We start from the raw sequence: 20,820 nt of genomic DNA, 5'->3' as shown, positions 1-20,820 counted from the left end.
AGAGAGAGTTCAGGATCACAGAAAAAAAGGTCAATCTTTGTGTTCAAGCATGTGTTGCTCCAGCTAACTGGTGAGGCTCTTGGCAGGGCATTTTGACTTAAAGAGACAGCCCTGTCCATTCAGAGGATGTGAGTGCCCTTCTTGTGAAACGTGGACAAGAATTATTTGCCAGAGGTGACTTTTTTACAGCTTTCTCAATGATAATGTTGCCTCGCAAATATCTCTGCTGGAAACCTGCAAATATCCCCAGTGATTCTGCTGGACTTGTTGGAGATAAGCGTGGTATGTGCGGTGGGGCCTGAGGTGTGGTTTGTGTTTAATTGGGACATGTGTAAGTTCCCAAACATTGTAAAATAGAGAGAAGCTGAGTATGTGCAATGGGGGTAAGGGGGCTTGAGTGTCTTGGGATGGGTGCACATGGGTGGTGGGGTCAGACTGTGCAGTGTGCCAAAACAGCTTGGAGATGCTTCGCTTGATGACTTTTTTGTGTCGCGTACTCCATTTTCATTTGAAGCAGGTTTTTGTAGGTGAGCTGGAGATTAATTCTACCACACGCACCCCAGCCACTACGCTGAGGATTCGATGGCCAGCGGGATTCGGGGACCTGCGCTTCGGAGCCACCGGTGGGAAGGGAGCAGCCAGGTTTCCAGCAGCAGCCCCAGCTCACAGAATGACCATTAGGCAGGTGGAAGCCCCCGGCAGGGTTATGGACCAGACAGTCTACGCCAAGGCAGGTCAAAGGGTGAACTTACTGTTTACTGAAATGGTAAATAACTAATTATTCAGCCCAACAACAGGGCAAAATCCCTCATGGGATGCAAATCCTCAGCAATTCTGCGTTATCTGACGGGAAACGGATTTGAGATCCGAGGATCCCTTGCAGTAGCAGAGGGGAGCTCTCTGCACTTGAAAACCATTTAGGGTCTTTGTGCAATAGGCGGGGCCATTAAGGAGCCCTCACGTGCCAGAAGCAGTTTAACAGGCCCAGTGTTGGGCACTTAATTGTGTCAATAATTATTCACGCATTAGCACCAGCTCCTCCTTAAACTGTGTACTGCAGTGACTCATTAAGTTATTACTGGTATTCATTACCAGTAAAATTAGCCTTTTTTTCAAAGTGTAAAATTTATGTTTTATAGAAAAATACTGCTAGGAGTGCAACAGCTTTGCTCTGCTCCCGGCTTGGTGCGGGGGAAAACAAGACTATGTGGAGACGAAGCAATAATTTTTTGTCCAAAAAGAGGCCCTTAAATTAGAAAGAGTCTTGTGCCTTTTTCCCTCTTTTTTTTTTTTTAATTTTTTGTGGGGTTTATGAACTTAAAATTGGGGTAGAGGAGAAGCTACATTCCTGCCCAGCTTTGGCTGTTGGTCCTGTCTGCATTAAGTGCTGTTTTCTGGTATCACAAGTGAGAAAGATACCCAGTGTCTTTTGATTAATGAAGTGTTAATGTATATGCAGCAGTCTTTATGTTAAATGCTTTATGGTGCACTTTGTTTCTTTAAATGCTGATCATTTACAGTGAGCGTGTACAGTATATGTGCCTGGAGGGAGAGCAATTGTTATACAACTCTTTAATCCCAACCATGATTAAAACCCCTTTTGTTCCTCCCTCCCTGCATTACTCCAGCCTATCATCTTCTCTGAGAAATCATTTGGCAAGTAGATATGTCTGTATTTTAAGAGAATAAATCCTTTTAAAGAATCAGTTTTGCTTTTATTCTGCTTTTAGAACTTAGTTTTTTGCATTTCAATATACAGCGCTGTTCAAAAGGCGTAGGAGGGTCATAGCCATTTTTTGCGTGAATAAGGTATAATTGAAGTATGATGTATGCAGATATCACTTCTACAGCAATTTTCTGGATTGTTTGTTTAGTGGGAACATACGTTCGAGTAGGGGTTGGTCAGTGGCAATCATGTTGCGTGACACAGCTGAGAGAAATGACAAGGAATATGTAAAGTCTCACACTGAAATTTTACATTGCCCGGAGAGTGTCTGCTCTAGGGGGAATCATTAGGAATTTTGAAGGTGAGGGCTGTGGCGATTTCAGAGAGAAATGTAAAGGAGGACAGGGAGGCTGGCGCTTAGATCTTGGGGAGAGGCTGGGGTCTGGCATTCTGTTTCATGTGGCAACCAGCAGTTAATGTGGTCCTTGTTGAAACTTGAAACAGCTCTATTAGAAGCTTGATTGGGGAGAGGAGAAGAGACCAAGAGTAAACAAAAATATGCGGTCTGGAGATGGGCTTAATTGTGCACAATACATCTTGCCTCTGTGCAGCTTATTCTAATCACTCCAAATGGCAACACACACGCTTGCACACACACACACAAATTTGATCTGCTCAAGCAGATAAAACTGCTATGTGTATAATATTGCCAGGCTAGAAGGAAAAAAAAAAATGGACATCTGTTTAACAATTCTCTATTGTAGACAGGATCATAGAAACACTGTTGCCTGCCTGTCGTGTTCAATCAAAATGAATAAAATGCTGATTTAAAAAAAAAAAAAAAAAAAAAGAAGAAGTCAGGAGAACTAGAGGCTTAAAGAATTTGCCTACACTTTTTTTTTATTTTAATTTCAGCAGCGTGGTGAGAAGGGGGAATCCCAGGGGCAGGAGGAGGTTTCAGGAACAGTAATGGGAAGATTTTGTTTTGTTTTGTGTTGGTTTTTATCCTCAGTACAGCCGAGAGAGGCTAACAGCAGTCGGAACTAATTGTAGCTCACTCAGGAAAGTCTTCATTAGCACTTGCCACACATGGTTACCAGATGTGCTGAAGAAGGGGTGGGAGGAGGAGGAAAGGGGTATGTGGAGAATGGGCTACATACTTAAACCTAATAATCTGTCTTTTGTTTTCAGGTCTATTGTGTTGGGGAGGGGGAAGAACTGGGAGAGGGAGAAATCCTGGCTGCTTTTTGATGCAGCCAGTCCCTATTAGCTGAATGGCATTCCTTGTCTTGCAGCCTCTCCAAGGGAGGAAAAAATCCTCAATCATGGCCAAGAAAAGAGAGCTTTATTTATTTATTTATTTTCAGGCTATCAGTGGGCTATTATTCCACTGAACCCAGCTGAAAGTATTTGGGCAATCAAACTGCTAAGCCACTATCTTTCTGACCAGCTTGTGAATTCGAGCTGGGGTGGTTTTGTGAGCTCGTTGGCTCCCAGAGTGTCAGTGGGGCTGTTGAATGGTCAGTTCAATAGCAGCAGCATCTCCTTAGTTCACATGGACTTTGCCAGTGAGCATGAGATGCAATCAGTGAAGCCAAGTCCAGGAGGAAGGTAGGAAGATCTCCGTGGTCCTGGCAGTGATGCCCGAGGTTGTCATCTTGGTCAAATGTTTAACCTTCTGCCTGTTGCTGCTATTAAAAAAGTTAAACATATTCCATATATAGTGACTGTTGCTGCTGTAGACCAAATCATGGTCTTGCTGTCCACTTAAATGGTTCTCCCAGGAACCAGTGTTAATTTTACTGCAGATGTTATCACCAATGTCACTAGTTGCTCCTTAGGAGAAAGAAAAGTCCCCCTTCCTCCTCTTTTGAACTGATCGTCTCCAGGGGTGACATCTGCACAGGCCATCCTCACCACATCCCGCTGCTTCTGCAGCACTGCCACTTCTTCTGCCCTGAAACCTTCCCATGTGATGGATGTTTTTTGTACTGGTGTTGTCTGTGCTTGGAGGTCCCCTTTCTTCCCGGACACCCATCTTCATTCCAGTGGTAGGAGAGCATCACTGTGTCTGAACAACAGGGCTTAGATGATTCTCTAAGCTCTGAATAATCAGGGCTGAAGGTTTAATTATGGTACTACACATGATATCCACAAGATTTGGTACTCTGGTCATGTGAGAGAACGGCACTAGACAAACTTTTACTAATTAAGCACTCTGTTTCCCTTCCTTCTCAAAGCTGCAAGGAAGTATAAATGTGGGAAATGACTTATATAAAAGCAAAATGGAGACGTTTTTGGAATCTTAAATAATCTGAGTTGAACCTAAATCTTTGTGGCTCCAGCCTTGTTTTATCCAGCTCGGTTCGCCAGTCTGTAATCTCATCCTGCTTTGGAGCCTGGGAATGTTCTTGCTCACAATCTTGAAGTGGAGCAGATGTTGCATAAATAGAAAATAGGTTGTGTGCACAACCTAATCTAGGCACAGAAGGAGGTTTGGATGAATATAAGCTAATCAGGGCACAGATCTGCTATACTTTGGGACTTAGGACCAATTTTTTTTTCCAGACATATTCTGCATATCAGATCTCAAATATGCTGTTCACTTTTTCCTACTGCTTGGCAAGTCCCGTTTGGAGAATAGGGTAGTGCCTGTCAGCTCAAGCTCACCAAAGCAAATGGTCGGTAGGAATTAATCTATTCTGTTCTTTCTTCCATGTTTGACTGACTTCATCCAACGATCTTGTTATTCCAGGTCCAAATGAATCAAAGTCCAGGAATTCTTCTTTCAGATTCCCTCAAAGGAAATAAAGCCAAATCACTTAGCTGACTTAGTTGTATCTGCTTTTCCTGTTGTAGTATTGTAGAGTCTCCTTCAACCCTATTGAAATCGGTTGGATCAACATAACTAGCACAGGCAGAGTCACTGAGTGTATAGCTTCTATAAAGTATCTTTATTAACTATCAGAAAGACCAAAGGAAGTCTGATAAAAAATAACCTGTTTACCATCCCAATTTTGCTGTAGCTGCTATTGCGTCAGTTGTTTTCTTTAATAAAATTGTGCCACATTTGCAGTTTGTATAATGCTATCCCAAATTATTTACACAAGAATGAACTGTGATTGTGCCAACATGCATTATATAGAGATAATATCTCAGCTTATAATAATTCATGTTTAGAAAAACCAGCACTGCAAACTTGATGTTTCTGTCAAATGTTCTTTCTTCTGGAGACACATATACATTTATTTATTTTTTCAAGTCTTACCTGCAGAATGAGTTTTATGTGTCAATGCTATTGCCTTCATGGTGAAATCACAGCCATGTACAACAGGTATCATCTTAGGCTTATTTTATTGCCTTGTGTTCCACAGAGTAAGAAAAATTTGAAATGGCTATTGACGGCTCAGGTACCTGTGCCCTCCACTCAACAGGTTTTCAGTTACTTGGGGCTTCAGCAGAACTTAGACTGAACCGCTTTCAGAAATTTGACACACTTAACGTAATTTTAAGACATACTTTGTATTATTAACTTCATATTTAATGATTATAAGTTAATTATTTAAATGTTTTGTTAACTTGGAGATGGAAAGCAGAATGATCAGGTTTATTTCCTGCTTTTTGTGCATTTCCGCACTGAAGTCAAGGTTTCAGGCAACAAGGCAAATATTTTTATGCAGATGCAAAACTAATCAACCAAACATGAAAATACTCCTATGGGATTTCCCGGAGACCTTGCTGGGGATACTGCCATGCTAATAATATATAGTGCAAATAATAAATAATATAGCATAACAATTATAAGACACTAGGATTCAGTAAGGGACTGAAAAGAATGAGTGATCTCCGTGAGCTGGTACTACTGTCCTTTTTACGATTCTCAAAATCACATGGTTTTTTCTACCTGGATCTCATATCATGCTTTTTTAACCATCACAATGTTCTTCTATCATGTACTCCATCAAAATGCATGTTTCCTCACAGATGATGTTATTTAAGCGGAAAAGAATTGTAAATCCTTCTTTGGCCTCCTGTAGTTTTTCCTGGGTAGCCGGCTGAGCTCAAACTATTTATCTTTCAAGTATGATATATAAGTAATCAATATGATATTTTTTTTATATGCATGTCAAGAGTACTCTGTGTAATTAGAGAGTATCTAGCACTACTCTAATGCTATGCAGTAGTTGCATATAGCAGCATTTTTCTCCCCATGATTTGCAATTTTTCCAATATAAAACAAGTGACTGACATGACAGGCAGGAAAGTTTCATTGTAATGTTAGGAAAATGGAGAAAAGCAAGTTTACTGGGGAGAGTACAAATAGCTTTTCTCTTTTCCAGGGTAATGACTTGAAGATAGATACACAGTGCAGCAACGTGAGGTCTATCCTTTTGTCACCTCAAAATGAGGTTCCGACGGAGTTCTGTCCGGGAGGAACCTGTGGGCTGCTCAGGGACAGATGCTGGCACAGGAGATTGCAGCCTGGTTTGTTTGCAGGATCACGCGATGGGAGCAGCCTGTTGCTCCCAGCCTGCGCTGACTTCCAATAAGTTTTGATACTTACAGTAGATTTGCAGGTGGTGACTCTAACCTGTAAAGTTTCCAGAAAGGTTTGGGACCCAGTTTACGTTCTCTGTTGTGAATATTGCTATAGCTGAAACCAGAGCAAGCCTAGATGGAAACTGCAGTGTAAAGGAAGGTGCTGGTAAAGTATAAAGCATCTTGGCATAAACACTTCCCCTCCTGTCCCGCTGCCCCCACCCTCTTTTTTTTTTTTTTTTTTTTTCTTCCATCCCTAAATCTGATGAGAAACATAAGGGTCAGATTGATATATTTAAGAGTGATCCTTTTTTTTTTTTTTTTAAATAATGATTGGGCATTTACCACTTTATCATACCCACTGGAAGAAACATAACTATGAACTGAGAAGCATTCCTGACTGAATAAGTTTATTTTTATTGTGTTTTACTTGTTTCTGTTTCAGTGACAGAATATGTTAGTTTCCCAACAGCATGCCTGCAATTTTATCATAAAGCTTGCTATATGTAATGTGTCTTGTAAAACCCCGTTCTAAGATTACATGAATGTGTGAGAATCTTTACCTCCACTTATGTAAAAAACTAAATTTTTACTCAATGAATTGCAGTGAAAAACTTGAAAACGTGATATGGGGCACCCTAAAGAAGTAAGAGAAAGATAAAACAAAAGGATCTCAAATGCATTGGAAGGCATTTGTGTGTGTTTTTTGTTTCTAAACATAACTATGGCAAATCTTATGACTTTAAGACCTGGTCTGATGACTTTTGGGTTGGGAGGGATAGTACCTAAAATATCCTTCAGACTATCAGTCCTCTCCTCAAGTTGTTTAGTTTCTTCTATCCCAGAGCTGTGTGCCTCATCCTGCTTGGTCTTTCCGTTTCCCTACGCTCTTAGGTCCTGAGTCCTGGCAGTGCTCCCTTACTGTGGCTGCAGAGGTGTTGGCTTCTCTCTGGTCCCAGTGAAGCCAAGGTGGCCAGGAGAATAGAGGACTTCTAGTCCTGCCTTCTCCTATCCCCTGGGCTCAGCCTTGGTCATTCCCCCTGTGTCAAACATCTTCATTTAGATTTGGCCCTGGGAACAGTGAGTGGTTCTGAAGAGCCAGCTGTCTTTTGCATTAAATTTTAAGGAGAACAGAAAGCAAATGACATGGAGGATAAAATAAGTACTTAAGTAAACATTTTAATCTCACTTGGGACAGTTTGAAAAAATAATGAAAACATACCACATGCATATGTGTCTGCACATAATCATTGTCATTGACGTTTGCTTTTGTCGTCAGCATCCCTAGAGGTATTTAAAAGACGTGTAGATGTGGCACTTAGGGACATGGTTTTGTGATGGACTTGGCAGTGCTGGGTTAGCGGTTGGACTTGATGATCTTAAAGGTCTTTTCCAACCTAAATGATTCTGGGATTTTGGGGAAGGTCATGTGTGTGATTTGGTGACAAGCCTTGGCTCATGGCAGGGGCACCCAGCCTTTGCTCAGGCAGCCTGCAGCGCACGAGCTGGGCCATGTTGCTCTGCAGAGCCATTAGTTTTAAGAACAGCCTCTGCATGTGAGCAAGTACCTGCTCTTACACAACATGAGGATCAGGGTCTCAAATGCTAATTCTTTGGTTTGGCTTGCCAAATTTTAGCCTGTTTCTGACCTATGATGGAGCAACAAAAGCAATAGTGCTTTCTAGGGGTGAGGTCATACTGTAATCCACCAGAAGAAGAAATTGTGTCCCAGCTTGACTTGTATTCATCTCAAATTATGCACAGAAATTTGAATTATTTATTTTTTTTTAACCAGACAGTGCAACTATGATCTTTTTTCATCAAAAGGAAAGAAGCAGTGGCAACAATAATTCACATCAGTGCATTATCAATTCTTTGTACCATTAGTGAATTTGAAACAAAATTTAAAATGCTAAAAAAAGATAACTATTTGACTATAGACACAGCAATTTCTAGGTAATTTCTTGACTTCTGTGAGCAAATTTCTTCCAGTTTAGGAAATTCAGGATTTTTTTTCATTTTGTTAAGAATGGAACATCCATTCAACAGACAATAAAAGCTGTTTAAACCCGTTAAATACTATGAAATAGATGTGTACAGCTAATTAAGGTATGTGTTGAATAGTAATTATGTCATCCTGAGGGATTTACAAATAGAGTCTAGTTAAAATTTGATTCAATCTTCTATCATTCACAGAAGGTGCAAATTATTATTCATTTAGCGTGCTCTGATTTCAGTTCTAAAGGTAATCCAGAAAAAAGGGAGAGGGATTTCTGTTTTATCAGCATTGTTTAAGAACTAAGATCCCTTAATTATTGCACTGTACCAATAGTCTGCTATCCAACTTACAGAAGCAGTCATTCAGCTTTGAAACTAACAATTTACCCTCCAAGCAGAAAAAGATATTTAGTTTAGTCAGCAAGCAAATACACCAAATTGTATGTTTTGGCTTTTGTTGGCGGTCATGTTTCTGAGCTGCACAAACGTGAGTCACTTACACAATACCTTTCAATCAAAGGCATCAAAGCAAAGGAGACAGATTTCACAAGAAAAAGAAGGGAAAAAAAAAAGGCAAAGGTGAAATAAGGCTCCATGGGATCCAGTTCTGTCGAGCTTCCGGAACATCTTTCCAGGCTCTTTCTTTTTAGGTAGCATTGGTAGACTCTTGGGCTTACTCCTGTGTGTAATTTCTCATCCTAGTAATGCCGAATTAGGTAAGATCCCTGATCACCTTGTGAAAGTATTATGGATTCTCTCACAAGGAAGTTACTTTTAATGACTTTAAAAGAAAAACTTTACTGTGATTCTGGATGTATAACAGTAATTGGCAATACCGCAAATGGCAAAGTTACCATTAAAGCTGGCCTAAAATGAACCAAATAAAAAAAATTTAAAAAATAGTTTCAGAAAATGTGTTTATGTCTTGGAATGAAAACTGTATCTATCAAGGATGTTGTGAAATTCCTAAAAATCCAGAAGACTCCAGGAGCTACAGTGGTAGTAGTAGTGCAGTAGAAACAGGTTAAGTTTCTGTTCTGCCTGGTTCAAAGGTCCAGCCTTTCTGTCTGGTGGGACTTCTCTACTGCATGTCTGAGCTGTCATGGAAATTTTGTCAAAACTGAGATTTTCTTGATGATTTGTTGCATTTTAATTTTTTTAAGTACAAAAAACTGTTTCCACAAAATTTTCTCACTAAATCTATTTCTTCCATAAAAAAAATAAAATAGAAAATAATCATATTACCAAAGATACAAGACATTACTCCAATTTCTCTATAAACTAAGAACATGTAATCGGTGTGGTTAAGTTGGCAGTTATTGTTTGGGCTTCTTGGAAAGCAGCTACTAGGTGCTTAGGCTGGATGTATTTGTTGTGTGATTTTATTGCAGAAAGGTAAATGTTCTCCTGCACTACTTTTTTTTTACAGTACATGTTTTCCTATTGATATCAGTGGGACTAATTATGTATATTAAACAGTTTTATGGGAATAAGGATTGTGTATCCTGCCCTGCTTAACGCCAGCCAGGACCGAGGAGCAGCCACCTCTGAGAAGGGAGCACAGCAGCTGTGCTCAGAAACGCTGTGCCATTCTTTAAGTTGAGCTTAAGCAAAGGTGCTGGACTTCTTTGGAAAAATTCAGAAGTAAAACCTGATTTGCTGTGATCTGATTTTATCTTTCTAACTGAAGTGGCATTTTTGTAAGGTGAACAGAAGAACCCACATTATCTTTGGTTACTTGGCTTGGGTTTTTTGGAGAGAGACAAATGGGCTTGACATAACTTTTTCTCTGCACATCCCATCATATTTAATCTTTTGACACAGCTGCTTGCTTGCAGTATGTTTTGGGGTACTACCCAATGCAAAACTATAGTCCTGGTTGTTGCTTGGAATCTGGCAGAAAGCTACCATATTTATGCCGGGTTTTTTTCTTTTTTTTTCTTTTTTTTTTTTGTGTGTGCAGACTTTTAGACTGCTTTGTAGGGGTGGGTAATATTGTAATAGAAGTGGAAAGTGTTACCAGTTCTTAGCAAGATAAGAAAATGTTGTTCCTTATCTGTGATTTAAAAAGAGATGAAGGGTCAGTGAGGTAGAGATACGTGAAAGCTATTGCACACTTGGTAGGAGCTGCAGAGGAGAAATATCTCTCACCAGCAGCTTGTTTGAGTGGAAGGGAAGAAAAGGGGGCAGCTTCTAAGTGAAGGGAGAGGTTTGGAAAAAAAATGTCAAGTAAAATCAGAGAAACTTGTTGGTTTATTTGCTTAAAGAAACAGGTGCACAGCTTTGAGATGGTTACTAAAGAGAGCAAGTCAAGTTGAGGGCAACTGTAAATGCTTGCCTACTGTTGATGCTTTGGGATTTATAAAAATTCATATGTCCCTTCAGGTAGCTGAGAGAAGCAAGGAGAATGGGATGGGCTCTAAGCCACCTTCAATACTGAGGGATTGCACAGAAATACAGGGCAGTCTGCTGGTCCCCAGGCATACCTTAGCTGGGGCTTGCCTTGTCTTCCCACCCGCCTCAGCGTAGCTGTGTCGGCAGTTGTGCTGGAAGTGGCACGGGGAAGGTTTTAGGCTATGCCTGTCCCAGCCAAGAGTTAGCTGCTTGGAAGCTGTTTTTCTCAGCAGCATATGCAGGAGCTACGAAGATGGGCAAAGTTTGATTTCAAGACACAAAACACATGCCAAACTTGGCAGTAGGGGCTGCTTGGGTCTGCAGCCACTTAAGTAAGTTCTTCTCCTTGCCACCCTCAGCAGATTTGTAGCTGATTTTCATTTGATGTAAGCCACAGGAGTTGCTGGCTACCTGGCCTGTGCTGGTGTTTGTGTAGGGCAGGGGTCCTCAAACTTTTTAACCAGGGGCCGGCGCGCGGATGCAGTGGCAGGCAGTCATCTGTGGCTGCTTGGTTTCCCCCCCAACCCCGGGCGGGGGGGGGCGGGGGGGTTCTGTAAATACCGGGGGGCGGATTGAGGACCCTGGGGGGCCGTATTCGGCACGTGGCCCGTAGTTTGAGGATCCCTGGTGTAGGGCATGGAGCAGATGCCCCAATACCCACCTGTCCCTGCAGCAGTCTTAGGTGCCTTTTTGGTATTACAATAGCTATTTTTTTTGACACATCAGGTTTTGTCTTGCGTTTAATATGCACACTATTCTGCGATCAGTGAGAAGAACATGTCCCGGTATTGCGAGGAGTAATGACATCTCATGGGCCTGGGGACCAGGACTATCAAACTAGGCACTAAAATTCATGAGTGCGTGCTACCTGTTGGAGAAAATCTTTTATTTGTTCTTGAGTAATTAGAGTACATTGGAAATCTGTGACTAGCCGTTCCCCTGTTAGACTGAGGGCTACAAGCTTAATTAGCTTTAAACATGAAAGTTGAAATTCTTCTATATTCAGCTGACCAAGAAGTTGAAGCTTCATGTAAAACAGTATTGCAGGATGCTGGTGTGCAGCCTGAGGGGAGTCCATCTGGATTTTATGGAAGTGAGCCCTTTGCTTACCTTAAAGAAGTAACATGAATGAATACCAACACTAAACAGCCATTTTCCAAAAAGGTGCTGCAGAGTGTTTTCTGGTAAAGATTTTTATAATGGAGTCAAGGACTGTAAAGTCTTTGACCGTACTCAAAGGCTACTCTCATTTACCTATATGCAATGAATTATTGTTTCATATTACAGAATAATAACAACTTCAGGCTCAGAATTTATGATAAAGCAGGAGGATTTTTCGAAGAGGCTGGTGTCTCTTTGGGACAAGATAAAGAACTGCTCCATAGCACTTGTAGTAGGAATAATGGAAAGGGACAAACTTGTCCTCCCATTTCTTCTTACTGGGATGTGCACACAGGTTACCTTCTTCTACAGACCAGTAAGTGGGCTAAAGTCTTGGAGCTTAGATCTTACTTTTGCACTGAAGATTGGAAGTAGCTACAGTAACTGGTAGTGCACATAAAATCATTTGTTGCTGAGCTTCTAACAGTAACAGATTTCAAAAATTATGTTTACATTTTGGAGCTGGTAGAATGTTTGAAAGATTTACTTCTAACAGTATTTGCATTCCATATAATTTGGGTTTAATGACTTGGTGTAACACAGGCAAAAGGGTTTCTGAATATGTGACTCTCCTTTTCCATGGCACAGTAGGTATTTCATCTTAATCTTTGGTTGCATGCTAAGAAATCAATACGTAAAGCAAAAGTGAACAGATACTTAAAAGGAAAGCATCAGAGAAGTTGAATAGTCATTTACTGGGTTAGTATTTAAAGCTGGCATATATTCTGAGTGGGAAACAGCTTCAGAATGGGGTGATTCACAAACCACTTCTTCCCCTTCAACAGCTAATTCAGAGACAGCAGGTGTGTGTAAGCAGCCCCTTCGAAAGAGGACCAAGTGTACTTTGTGACAGAATTGAGTGGAGATGATCCCAAGCTGAAAATCAAAACACCATCTTCCTTTAAGTTCACCGAGTGACCTGCGATTTTATTCCAGCGCCTGACACAGGTAAGAGGCTTCTACGGAGTCTGCATCTATATTTCACAAGGTGTTTTAATATGTGAATCCTAACCTTTATTCATTGGTGCCTTCAGGTTTTAAAAGTACTGGTGCAGTGCCAGGTACCAGTACCAGGTTTTTGGTAGTTTTACTGGGCTTTGAGGTATCTCTTTTGGCAAAATCAAATCAGAGAGCCATGGTGCATTTGTCAGCAATCCTACAGTAAATAATGCATACTCAGAATAAGTTTGGGACCAGAATTTGAGAGTAAAGGACTGTTTCTTAAATCTTTGTATCTCATTTCCATGTAAATCAGGATAAATTTGTTTGAGTTAAGCAACAGGTCTACATCAAGGTGGGAAATGCCATTGGCTCTTGGTCCCTTACTGGAGCTGATTCCTGGAGAAAGTAAATTTGGTCCTGAACTTTGTTGCTGTTGTAGAATGTATATTAAAAACAAACAAAAAAAAAACAAAACCAAAAAACAAACCCTGGAGAAATTCCAGTGTGTCTTTTGAAATGTTGTGCATAAGCACTAAGGATATGGCTGAGAGAGAGACTACCTGTACCATCCGGGCTGGGGCAGCTGCAGGCAGCAGTGTGGCGAGCTGACGTTCCTGGGCTGGTGGGCAGAGCCCTTCAGGAAGGCAGTGAGGGCAGGAATGAACTCCACGTTGCAGGTCCCCACCCTGAAGAGTCTTCCTTGGCCCTTTTCAGTTTCTATAGTTTAAGGTTCTATTTTTTACTTACTCTTGGGCATGAGGTGCCAGGTTCCTAGGCAGACCTGGGTTTTCCTTTTTTCTTTATATAGGATGAACTGTGCAGCCCATATAAAACACCCTGCCATGCAAGTTACTTGATAAGTCATGTTCAGTGGCAGTGGAGGACCTGCTCACCAGAGGCACAATGTATCATGAAAACAGAGGGCTGCTTTGCTCCATCATCATTTCATTTAGGATGAACAGCAAGAAAATATGTGATTCTATTCTCTGTGGCTTAATTTCAGTCAGAGATAGGTCTTCAGGGCAGTAACATCCTTCTTCCTCAGCTGCCACACCCACAAGACTTGTGTATTAACATGTCGTGCACTGAATGTGTGCAACACATCCTATTCTACCCGCTCCCCCACCCCGCCCCGAGTGCTGTTTCGTGTAAGTGACTGCATGATGCTGAAGCACAGCAGTAGGTGGCTTCTGCTGTCAGAGGGGACCCCCTCAAAATGAGGAGCTGCCTCTGCAGCTGCATGGGCAGCAAAAGCCAGGGTGCTTCCACGGGGCAGCAGCCACAAAAGCCACTTTCTGACAGCTAATGTTCTTATTCCTTAATCATTAGCCCTAATGAAGGGGTTTTGTCATTTTTTTTTTTTAAAAAAAAAAAGGTGGGGGGGGGAGAGAAAAGAAAATGAGAAAGAAAAGAAAAAGAGAAAAGAAACAGCCAAGAAGGAGAAAAGACGGGGAATAGTTGGGATTATCTCTGTGCCGTCTCTCAGGTCCAGTGACAGCACGACTACAATGGGTAGCTTTCAGGACTGCATATGGTCTTCCTTCCGAGGGAGTTGATTAAGCGACTCCGGATGAAATTGAAATCCTGTGATTTGACCTTTGTCTGGCCTGGGAGGACTGCAATTCGCATAACAATTTCCTTTTGTTCTTTGTTTGGAGTTATTAATCCAACATGAGCCTCGAATTAATCAGGGGTAGTGCGTTGTTACATTTCTAATTCACAGCTCCACTGCTTGTGTCTTTTTTAATTAAGGCCGAATGATAGCAGGCCTTAGCCCCTGATTGCAACACTTACTAACCACACATTGAGGGATGAAGAGGCTAAATAGGCAGAATGAGATTACTTCAAGGTTTCACTTAATTGTTTTCTTCCTTTAAGTAAAGAGCACTGAATGAACATTGTTAATGCCAGGCTGGAAGTGTTTCTTTTATATATGTTATGTGTGTGTGTGTATATGTGTGTGCAGGGGTGGGGGAGGTTATGATGGGTGCACCGAGGACTCAGAGCTCTAATGGCTCAGGGGTTTGTAAAATTGAAGCCTTTGGTTATTGATTTAAACCATTCATCCCACCTCCCCTGGGGGGCAGGGGCAAGAGTAGAGGAAGGAGGAAAAGAGTTGAAGAACATTAAACTGAAGTTAGCTACATGGATTTTCTTCTATCCTGCGTGAGCCCATTGTTTATATAGGGTTTTTTTCTCTTTGCTGGTGGTTCAAAATGTAGGAAGGTTGAAGGCTATCAGAGATGCTCAAGAAATGTGTGGAGAGATGCAAAGCTCTCTAAAGCCTGGGAGTGGTAATAATGATAATAAAATAAAGGCAAGCCAGTTATGTCACACACCAGATACTGAAGGATGTTTGAGCCATGTTTCAAAAGCTGTTTGTAAACTTGTATTGTCAGAGCAGTTCAGAGCCACAAAGGCGCAGGTGCTTTTCCAGGGGAATGGTGTAGATGATCTCAGATTCATGCTGGATAAGTCAGCCTGTGCCAGCCGCTCAGGATGCTGGAAAAGAAAATGCACTGAGTGCCCAGCCTTGCAACATTTATTTGCACAAATAGTTCCGTTAGCTTGGAAAAAAAAAAATAAAAAGCATGACAAGAGTCATATTGCAGGATCAGGCCCAGTGTTTTGGCCTCCTGTGGTGTGTTATATTGGGTAGGATTGTTATGGAGAAAGGTTAATATCTGGGGTCCCAAATCTTCAGTTGCTGAATATACAGAAACCCTATTGAATTCCATTTGTGCTGTGCTCCTGCGATATCAGATGGAGCTCTGTAATTATGGGAAACTAACTCTCCTTGAGATATTTCATCCATCCACGGAGCTGGATGGATAGGGGAAGCGCTTGCTTGGAAAAGTTAATGTTTCTGTGTAAAATGGCAAGCTGGTGTTAAGCATACCAGAGTGCACAGATACAGAGCTGCCATTCTCACTCTGGCCTGGGATATTGGGGGTAGCAACACTGTTCCTGCTCTTCTGAATTCTCAATGCGCAGTGGCTGTTCCATGAAGGATTATCTAAGAATGCAATGGTAAAACCTCTAGACAGATTAAGCACAAGTAGGGATGTAAGCTCCAAAGGTGAAAAATGCTCCAGGTAAAAGCTTATTCCTGTATTTAGAAATCTAAATCAGGAACTGAGTCTGCTTTTTTAGATGAACCTGAAAAGAACAGGCTATATATTCAGCCTTCCATAGAAATGTAGGTAGTATCTGGAAACAAAAACAAACTGACACACAAATCTTTAGGTCTGGTCTTCAGTTGGTGCATAGGAGCACCAGTGTTTCCATTTCTTTCCATGATCAGTCATGTCAACACAGGATTTACACCAAACCGGGTTCACAGGTTCAAAGCCATTTTCTTGCCTTTACTGCTCTTTTCTTAGGTGTTGCCTGATCCTGTGTGTCAGGATACTTCTGGTAGATTGCCAGCTCCTGTGCTGAGAGAAATCAATGGGATAAGAAGATGCTCAGCATTCATTGGAGTAGGGCTGCCTTACTGGCAGTTCAAGTACTAATAATTCTGTTTTTCAGAACCGGGTTTTATGTTCTTACACTGAATAACACCTTATTCTGCAAGTACTTCTATGGAATCAGACATTGCATAGAGAAAATAGTATTAAGTATGAGTAAGCACATCAGAATCTGACCATCAGTCACTCATTCTTGTTTATTTCCATTTAAAGACTGGATACTTCACATTTGTCCGCCTTGTTCTCTTTTTCCTAGAAATCTCTGTAGACCAGGGTACGTTTGTTTATAACAGACACAATTCCAGAATCCAGACCTGCTTTCGGTGCCATTGTGTGTCTTAAATCTGTGTGCTTCTTTTTTTAATTATTGTTTGAAGGTTCACTGTCTTTGATTTGAAGGTGTCACATGAAATTTCCAAAGGGTCTCAGGGTGAATGAGTCTGCCCATGTGTTTCTTGTGTGTTTTGCATAACATCTTAAAATCCCAAGTGCAGTTTGTTCTGTCTCCTTTGTAAAAAATCTCATGGCAGTGGTCATTAGAATGGGTATATTTGGGTACTTCTAAAATCTGCTTCTTTTTCTTACCCTTGTATAGCATAATGTTCATCACTGATGTATTCAGTAGCTCTCCTCAGCAAACTTATAATACTTTTAAAGTATTTTGAGAACCTTAAAGATGAAAGAAGTTGTATAAACAGAGGGCAGCAGCATTATAATGCTTCTTTGGATGGTTAACCCTCACTTGCAGGACCTTGCTGTACAGCTAGAGCCAGGTACTCTGTCAGTAGTTTTCAGCAGTTGGCTTGTTCTCTGTGTAATGTGACATTTCTGATTCCTTTCAATTACTCTGGGAAGGAAGTTAGGCTTCATGCCACAGTTAGGAACCGAAAGGCCAGGTCAGGGTGCATGATAACACTTTCCTGTCCTTGCCCAAAGTGGCTGTAGTTGCACTTATTTAAGGGACAATCTGTTCATCAGTAGTTCTTGAATATTTGTAGCTGCAACGGTCAACCGTAATGAGTCCACAAATAAATAAGGAGTGACTTTTGTGTTGCTGCTGCTGTTATTCCTGACGGTTTTAGACAATCTGTTGCTACTTATGAAATATTTGTGTGGAGATCAAAACTGCCCTCTCCTCTCCAGCAGGGATGTGCTCCTCATGTCTACAATGACAAGTCGCCCTTGTGCAGCAAAATGCCAAATTTCAGCAGTGGCACATTGACCGTGCTGCTCCTCCACCTCATGTGGAGGTGCTGACGCTCCTTCTCCTTGAAATCAGTGGCAGGTCAGCCCTGGCCCGTTATATTTCTCTGCTCTCCCCTTTCGGACATAAGGTAGAGATTACGATTAATGGTCCTTTGAGTTGCTCAGCGCTCCTCCCTCTGCGCTGTCTCCCCGCGATCCCCCTTCCCGCGCCTCCCTCTCCCCCCGTCAATGGGAGCCTTTGATGTCGCACAAGAGAAGACTGTTGGCTAACAGTCTGGAGGCTGCTTCATTTGAACTAACCACCACATGAAAACAAATGTGATCCATCATATTTCATTAACTAGCTGCCCCCTGTTCGGGTGCCCTTTTTTGATGTCAGAGCGCATCCTGGCAGAAATCAGAAAGATATGTATGATTAAGACCAGTAATAATAGTTAGTGCATTGTATTGTAAATTACCTTTCTGGGCCCCGTTACTTTATCAGCCCCACTGGCCTTGCCTTGGGTACATTTTTGACTACTCTGTATATACAGTGTATTAGCGCAATGGAGATCATTATGTGGCCTGTATTTGAGTCATTTTTATTTAAGATGCCAAACAATAAGCTGTTGATTGGGGGAACAAGAGGCGAACAATAATGTTCTGTGTCACATAATACACCACCATTTTCCAGCTTTGCTTTAGAAGGGCCCTCTTTATTGTTTTTGTATAAAAATGGTTCTTAGGAGGAGGAATATTTTGCTGAGGTATGTCATTATTTTGCAAATTTCTATTATCTCATCATGTTGTCTTCATTGTAAATTGCAGCTAATTAGGAACCTAGTTAGAGCCCCAGCTTTGAGGCTGGCTTTTTTTGTGAAAAGAGCCCACCGATTACCGCACTACAAGAGAGGAAGGGAGAGAAAAAGGAGATTAATCTGGTTACCTAGGCGACACTCGCTTCCATCTGCGAGGAACAATACATTTTTGTTTCCTTGGCTCAGTTCAGATCTGTTTTGTTTAGGGGGAAAAAAAGAGAGAGGGGGAGAGGGAGAGGGAGAGAGAGAGAGAAGGGGAGAGAGGGAGAGGGAGAGGAGGCAGCCCCACAACAATGCTGGACTCTGTCTGGCCCCGGCTTACCCGCTTCCATCCCTCCGCAAGTTCGGGGTCTCAGGGGAGTGGGAAGATGAAAGAGATAAGCTCCAAAGTTGTCAAAGGTCATAACCTTGCCACACAAAGCCAGCAGTTTTACTTCTAAATCCCCTTCTCCCAAAAAGCACTTAATGAAATAATATACTGTGCTTCTCAACACCCCGTAGTCTTTATTAAGCAGCAAGGCCCCCGAGATGGTGAATTTAAGGAGTCGGTTAAAACTTCTGACTAAACAGTCGCTGACTAGGAGCATCTACAGTAGACGTGAGGGGGGGTTTCTGAGCAAGAGAGACAACTTTTCTTCCAGTGTCTCTTGTTAGCAGTATTGTGGCTTCCCTGACACATGTTTTATAGCTGCCTTCACACAAAAGGCAGAGGTCTGTGAAGGCAGGGTAATTTTCTTTTTTGTCTTTTTAAAAAAAAAAAAAAATCTTTTCGGTTACCTTCACAAGGTCATGGTTTAACAGATGACAGTGACCTGTATCTTTCCTGTTGTGCATCAAATTATAAAACCCTTGCACAGCTTTTGCACGGGGTAGACAATACAGCCGTGTTATTTGCTTCTTATTTTGGAGCAGCTTGCCAGAAAAAGGACGGGGGTAATAACCAGAGCTGATGGAGCCTGGCTGAAAGCTCAGAAATGCTCACAAGCTCTTGAACTGAATTGGCTAAACCCGCAGCCTTTTGATAAGCATAATGGTTTCTCCAGGTGTTATGTCATCACGTATAATGTTTTGCTATCTGGTAGTGTTATGGATGATGACATAAAGTCACAAAAATATCGAAGTTACCAATTTTAGCTTATCTGATCTTTCCAAACCTGGACTGTGCTGATAAAATCAGAATAAGTATCAGGTTAACAATTCTACATCTTGTGTTCTGCATTGCTCTGGAATACTGTTCTTATATTTTCTTCCTCTAAAGAAGCTTCTAAAAGCTGCTTCAGTGACGGTGTGTTGGTCCCTCTGACTGCAATGACAGTCATCATGTTGAAAAATTACAGATATTCAGAAGGAAAGAATGGATGAAGGTATGACAGCTTTTTTGTGTGAGGAGCGTGAGGCATCTTAGAATTGAGGTAATTTGAATTTCCAGTTCTTCCACATGCGTTCGGTGGGATCTTGGCCAAATCATTTGGCCTATTTCTGCCTGGGGCCTTGACCTATAAAGTAGGCAAAGCTGTATTTCTCTACCATGGAGGATAACTTGAGTCTTAATTAATTAAGGACTTATGAAGAGTTTGAGATGCTTGTATAAATGCAGAACATTTAATCCTTACCTCTTCTGTTTCACTAAATGCCTTGTTGGGTACACCTGAACCGGTTCTTCTGAGAAGAACTCTCAAGTGAAAATTAAATCAATCATACTTGACTTTGTTAATTGAAGAGACTTGCTGAGATGTTTTGCAGACATTTGGATGGAGCAGTTGTCACCTCACAGAGAATTAGCTCACTGTTAGCCATCATTTTACAAGCTCTGAGGAGAATGTCCTCAGTAATTCTGCAATGCATTAAAATGAGGTGGGGGAGGAAAGCTGGTTATACGATATCTGTGTGTGAAAAAGAGACTACTCTTTGGTACACAGTTGGTACTGTTTGAGGGAAAGATTTGGGGAGTGAAGTAGCAACTAGAGATGTTAGCAGTATAAAGAAAGGAAGAGGAGTATTTCACAAGTTTGTTTAAATAGTATTTTTGCATTTTAGTAGCAATGTTCATTCTGAAGGAATCATTATGAATGCTTCAGAATTGTAAGGGGGGGGGGGGGTGGAAATCACCCATTATGAGAGAGAACAAGCATGACTCCACATAACAAGTTAGAGAAAGATGTTACTTTGAACTACATTATAATTTGGAGAGACTCCAGGGTTAGCCTTCTGTTCTTTGAGAGGGGTGGGGAGGGGGCATTTAATAACTTTTGCTGGCCTACACTGTTCTTACATCTTGTGGAAAAGGTTGACAGTGATGGAGTGTGGACAGAGCCTATTACTTGTTGAAGAGACATCATAAAGTGGAAAACCAAAGTCACACTACTCATGTTGGGAAATGCTGCCTATGCATTTAGACACCAAAGAGCATTATCTCCACCTTAGGAATTATCAAGGAAAAAGAAAAATAAAGTAAATGCGATGTCATTTTAAGTGACTGCTTGGGAGAAACAAGAGTGTGTTTCAGTCTGATATGGTTTCACTTGGGCTCAGAAGACTGGGAATCAAGAATCAAAAGGAAGCTTTTTAGAAAAAAATTCCAGGGTGGCCCAGTCATGAAGAGCTTAGCTGAGCCCTGAAGCTACAGAGATGGAAGGATCCTCTTGAA

The 20,820-nt window shown here is 41.4% G+C and overlaps 1 protein-coding gene across 1 annotated transcript in view; it reads left to right on the top strand.

Annotated features, from left to right (window-relative positions):
- Positions 1 to 20,820, top strand: part of SOX5 (SRY-box transcription factor 5) — a 602,225-nt gene that overhangs the window by 248,236 nt on the left and 333,169 nt on the right. The window contains exon 4 of the mRNA XM_055711618.1: positions 12,544 to 12,706. The gene's annotated coding sequence lies outside the window, so the exon portion shown is untranslated. The remainder of the gene's footprint in view (positions 1 to 12,543; positions 12,707 to 20,820) is intronic.

This window comes from Falco cherrug, chromosome 5 (assembly GCF_023634085.1).
Source record: "Falco cherrug isolate bFalChe1 chromosome 5, bFalChe1.pri, whole genome shotgun sequence".
NCBI classification, from domain to species: domain Eukaryota; kingdom Metazoa; phylum Chordata; class Aves; order Falconiformes; family Falconidae; genus Falco; species Falco cherrug.
The sequence above is the reverse complement of the archived record's forward strand: the minus strand, read 5'-3'. Positions and strand labels throughout refer to the sequence as shown.